Source organism: Pteropus alecto, unplaced genomic scaffold (genome assembly GCF_000325575.1).
Source record: "Pteropus alecto unplaced genomic scaffold, ASM32557v1 scaffold160, whole genome shotgun sequence".
Taxonomy (NCBI): Eukaryota; Metazoa; Chordata; class Mammalia; order Chiroptera; family Pteropodidae; genus Pteropus; species Pteropus alecto.
The window spans coordinates 4038035-4043911 of record NW_006429864.1 but is presented as its reverse complement, the minus strand read 5'-3'; the positions used below and the strand labels follow the sequence as shown (position 1 = coordinate 4043911).

At 38.4% G+C, this 5877-nt stretch overlaps 1 pseudogene; it reads left to right on the top strand.

Annotated features, from left to right (window-relative positions):
• Nucleotides 1–4620: 4620 nt before the first annotated feature.
• On the top strand, nt 4621–5030 carry LOC102886950 (annotated as a pseudogene).
• Nucleotides 5031–5877: the final 847 nt, after the last annotated feature.

Genomic DNA, 5877 nt, shown 5'->3' with positions numbered 1-5877 from the left:
CTTTTGGAGTACAGGGTCAGTAACAGTTAAGACCTAGGATGTCAGACAAATCCTTGTTCCTCTATTACTAACTGTGGGAGTATGAATAAGTAACTCAAATCTTTCGAACTAGTTTTCATTTCTTTTAAATAGAAATAACATCCTCTTCACAAGGTTGTAAAACTCAATGAGGTAATATAATCTATGTAAATTGTTAATTACAGAGTTTATTACTAGCTATTATCGATTACGTTGGCTACTAAAAACTCCGGAGAAGAGCTTTTATAAGCACATGCATAAATACATATAAAAACTGAAATGTTTCTTCTAGAGGGGTTATAAATGCCTTTCCCTATAGGGCTAAAGGGACTGGGGACACAACATACAAGTGATCTTCATACTTTGTGAATTCCATATATGTAAATTTACCTACTTGCTAAAACTTATTTGTAACCCCCAAATCAGCACTCACAGCAATTTTGTGGTCATTTGTGGATATGCTTGGAATGGCGAAAAATGTGAGAAGCCTGACATACAAATTCCCAGCTGAGGCAGAGCACAGTGACGCTGCGCCTTCTCGTTTCAGCTCTCATACCATAAACTAGTGTATATGGCTTGTGTTTTATTCAGCGCCAGGTTTCTTACAGTTTTGTGCTTTTTGCTGATGATTTTGCTGTTTAAAATGACCCCCAAGCATAGTGCTGAAGTGCTGTCCAGTGTTCCTAAGTGCAAGAAGGCTGTGTGAAAATACGTGTTAAATAAGCTGCATTGAGGCCTATTAAACAAGGTGTTCTTACACAGAAACACAAATAAAACAAGGTTGTAGGCTGACTGGCTGATGAAAATACTGTGACCAGAGGTTGGCAGGAACCTCAGCCTGTATTTCCTCTAAGAGCGATGGTTTAGCATTTGCTAAATCAGTGTTCTTGGCAACTTTATAGAATATAACTACCAGGAATAATGAGGACTGATTGTATCTCTGGCATCACTGGGTGGTGTTCAGCACTTATTTCCCCACAGAAATGATTATATTGCCACTGTTACAGGCATTTGTTCAGAGGTATTTATTAATTTATGTAACTTCCATATTAATGTCTATAATACTCAAATTCTTGCACACTGACTCAAACGTTTGCTTAAATTGCCATTTATAATAATTAAGTATTGCGATTTTAGTTAATGAGTACTAATGCACACACTTCATGGAAAGGGCAAGAGTGTGCCTCAGTGTCTGGTACACAGTAGGAGCTTCAAAAAGTTGCCTTACATGAACAAGTCTAATTTTTTTCAAAGCTTCTGAAAGGACTTTGTGTTAAAATGGCAGATTGACTACACATCTAATTTTGTTCCCTCCCCAAATCTAACTGAAACAACACTAAAGGGATTTTTTAAAAATAAAAAGTCATAATCCCACAAAAATTATGACGAGAGGGGACAATATCAAGAAAATTTTGGAATCCAGAAAAATCGGTGACAGCTGACTTGACGGAGGAAAGTCAAATCCCTTGCCAGGGTTGCAAAAAGCTGCACACCAGCCTGATTTACGCTCCGTGCTCAGATATTAGGGTGGAGTGGACTGGCCAAAGCAAGGAAGAACAAGGGGAAAGTGTTTGTGAGAAGTCAGATTCCCAGATGTCTTCCCCTGCTCTATACCTCTGAATGACTGTCCCTCTTTCTCTGAACTGGGAGTCACCGTGCCAGTCAAAAGCACATTTGAAGATGTGGGTATCATATAGTTAACAGGTTGATTAAGTGGCCAAATGCACATTAATGCTTCTGTGTCTTCCCTTATTGGGTTCCTTCTACCCAGATATGCCAGTGTCCGGACCATACTCTGTAGGCAGGAGTTGAAAGATTTCCCCAGAAATCTTGTTAGTCACAAAGGAAATACCTAAAGATGCACTGATACAGGGGTCACCCAATAAAAGGCACAGATTACCATACTGCGATGTCTCAAGCAGACAACCCTTACCTCCACACTAAGAGCTTCCAATCGGCTTTGTAGACTCTTAACCTTGATTTTGAGCAAATCATTAAGGATTACCAGAAATGTGAAGAAAACCTTTAACATGGAAGACAAAAGACCCAAAATGGAGTCGCTTATGCTAAGCCCCATGTCACCAAACTGAGGTTTAATTAGTTTCAGCTCTCCCAGAAATGGAATCTTAACCCAGTCAATCAGGAATTGTCCGATCAGCACTAGTTAGGTAATCTACCTCACAGACCCCTGTCATTCTCTAAAGGATAGTAACTTTGCAATAACCAACCTGGTGTGCCTAGTGTAAATTTCTTGTTCCTGTTCCCTTTAAAAGTCTTTCATTTTGAACAGCTCTTTGGAGCTCCTTTCTGTCTGCTTGGTTGGATGCTGCCCAATTCAAATAGATTTTTGCTCAAATACTCTTAAAAATTTTTTTAACATGCTTCAGTTTACCTTTTAACAATATCGATCTAAACCAACACATAAAGAACAACCTGGAACAAACAGAAACTGTGCAGGAAGAAACTTAAAAAAAAATTAATAACGAAATCAAGGTGGGGAGGGGGAACATATTAAGCGTATCAAAGAAATAAGAAAATATATTGCAACTGTGGATTAAAAACAAGGTGCTCCAAAAAAAGAAACATTCCAAAAACATAAAAAGAGATCTTAGAAATTAAAACTACATTAGCAGGGACCAAATATTCTATCAGAGGATTGGAAAACAAGTCTCTCAGAAAGCAGAGAAAAAGGACAGAGACTAGAAATGAGAGAGCAAAGATAAAGTCAGAGACCTAGTTCCAGAGGTCCAACATCTAATTAACAGGAGTTCCAGACAGAACGGAGAATAGTGAAGGAGAGAAATTATCAACAAAATAATTCAAGAAAATTTCCTAGAACTGAAGATGATCGGTTACCAGAATGAAAGGGTCTACCAAATGCCCAGCATTAGAGATGAAAATCAAGTCATACCCAAGGCTCCTTACTGTGAAACCTCAGAAACCTGAGGGACAACAAGAAGTTCTATAAGCTGCTCTGAGGTCGGGGACAAAGAACAAAAACAAAACCCAACCCAGGTAACGCATGAACGAGCATGTATCAGATGGCTCTGGACATCACAAAAGCAAAACTGGAAACAAGCCAACAGAAAGATGCCTGCAAGGTTCTGACAGAAAATGATCAACATAGAAAGCTATACACAGGCCAACAAGTAATCAAGTGTGAGGGTAGAAAAAAGCTTCTGCAGGCATAGAAAGCCACAAGAATGCTTCTATTAAAGAATGTGCTTCACGCCAAAATAGGAGCAATCCTATGAAAAGGTAAACATGGAATGCAGGAAACCAGCACTGTAACACAGAACGGGGACATCAAGGGATCCCTGGGATTACATTATAACAGAGAGACAGATAATGAGCCATATTTGTGATAAACAAATACCTAATATAGTAGAATAGTAGGTGGTAAGTGCTGTAAGGAAAAAAAAAATAAACAAATGAAGCAATGTAAGGAAGATTTGGAGTGGGAGAGGCAACTCTCATTGAGAAAGTGGCATTTGACACTTGAAGCAAATTAAATTGTTGCCATGTCATTATCTGGGGGAAGAGCATTCCATGCAGAGGGAACAGCCAGTGCAAAGACCAACGACGGGAGGGGGCTTGTGTGTGACTAAAGCTGAGTGAAGGACGGAAAACCGTGATGGAGAAGGAGCCAAGTGTGGGTCACTTCAGCTTTCCCTTGGAGCGAAGGGAGATCCTAGCATGACAACTGTGTGCTACCCACCCAGAGCAACCAGGCCTTATCTAAGCAAAGCAGCTCGAGAGAACAGTCATGTTCAGGAAGTCATCATCGAGATCCAGGATGGAATACCTGAGTGAGAGTTCTTATGTTAAGATTTCATCTTAACCTGTGTTGAATTTTAGTTCACAGACAAGCCCTCAACTGACAAAATAACCACTCTCTATTAAACTTTAGAAAGTTTTACTACAGAGTTGTGTAATCATTTTAAACTAACATTCCAAGGACAAAGGCAGTTGTACAACATTAAAGGATGGCTTTGAACTTAATACTGTATGGTATAGTTACTTACAGCACTTAAAAGCTATAATAGGCTTCAGGTATACAAATTTTGTCCTCTATGATTTATAAATGGAGTGCCAATAAGAAGAAAAAAAAGAACAATACACTTGGTTTTTGCCACTTCACTTTCTTTATAAGAAAGGTTGCCTCTCAAATGCCTTTTATGAAACTTGATTCTGCCATGCTGACAGTATTAAAAGACCAAGACAAAACGGCTGAGTCAGGGAGTAGATTATATAGGCCAAGCAGATCACCTTAGGAAAGGAAGCCAACACCCAGACATTTGGGAATCCAAATTTGCAGTCTGAAACAATCACATGAACTTTTCTGCCATATTACCACTTCCCTAATAACCTTGTCTTTAAAAGCAGGTCTATACAGGGAGAACAATCCTATAAATTGTTCAATACTCCTGTTGAAAGTGTTAAACCACATCTCTAACAATTTAAATTGGAATATACTGTCTATTGATATTAACTAGATTTTTTCCTTACAAATCTAATGATTTTTACCACATAGCAATTGTGGTCAAACAAGTGACTTCTAAAGGTCAGAAAGTGCTTCCTTTCCAACCTGGGTCTGGCAGAATGGCTCCCTCAAAGGGTGGTGCGAAGAAGGGCCATTCTGCCATCAACAAGGCAACAACCAGAGAATACACCATCGACATTCACAAGCACATCCATGGAGTGGGCTTCAAGAAGCATGCCCCCCTCAGGCACTCAGAGAGATCTGGAAATCTGCCATGAAGGAGATGGGCACTCCAGATGGGCACTGACATCAGACTCAACAAAGTTGTCTGGCCCAAAGGGATAAGGAGTATCCCATACCGTATTGGGTGCAGTTGTCCAGAAAACATAAGGAGGATGAAGATTCATCAAACAAGCTCTACACACTGGTTACCTACATACCGGTTACCACTTTCAAAAATCTACAAATAGTTAATGTGGATGAGAACTGCTGCCTGTTGAATAAAGTTATAAAACTGCAAATAAAATAAAGGTCAGAAAGTGATAGCCTATTGGTTAAGTATTAAAGGAAAGAAAATGTGTGAGTTGTACAGACTTTCACTTAATTTAGTCCCAGTTTCCAAGAACTATTTGTTTTTGAGTTCTTTATTATTTAAATTATACCATACTGTTGGGCCAGTGTGCATTTATCATCTTAATTTTATATTCTTAATATCGATTTGGGACAAGATTCAAACTTTAGAATACTGGAGGTATTCTGTGCAGAATTATATTAAAATATTAAAAGTGCCATTTAAATACTGATTTGTATATGAGAGTGAAGGAAGTTCTCAAACACACAGCACCAATTATATGAGGCCACCAATCATTACACAAGCTTCTTTATTATGTTTTACAATGACTAAGAAAGATCTCAGATTCATGTACTTATAGTTTTATTAATAGGCTAGCCAAATAAATGCAACTGGCCTGGTGAGTATTCAAGAAACTTCAGGAATCTTAGGGTTCCCCACTTCTTTTTATGTTACTAGTTCTTACAATTTCCACTGCTGATAGAAATTGCATTTACAAAAAGCAACTAATTTGCTTACGAGAATGAAAAGAACAGCCACAGACTGGGAGAGGAATCTTTGCAAAACATATATCTGAGAAAAGACTGGTATCCAAAACATAAAAAGAACTCTTAAAACTCAACGATAATGACCCAATTAAAAAGTTGGCAAAAGATCCGGACAGATACCTCACCAAAGATGATGTACAGATGGCAGATAAGCTTATGAAAAGATGCTTAACGTTGTACGTTATCAGCGAAATGCATATTAAAACAACAGTAAGATACTACTACATACCTATTAGAATGGCTAAAATCCAAAATAC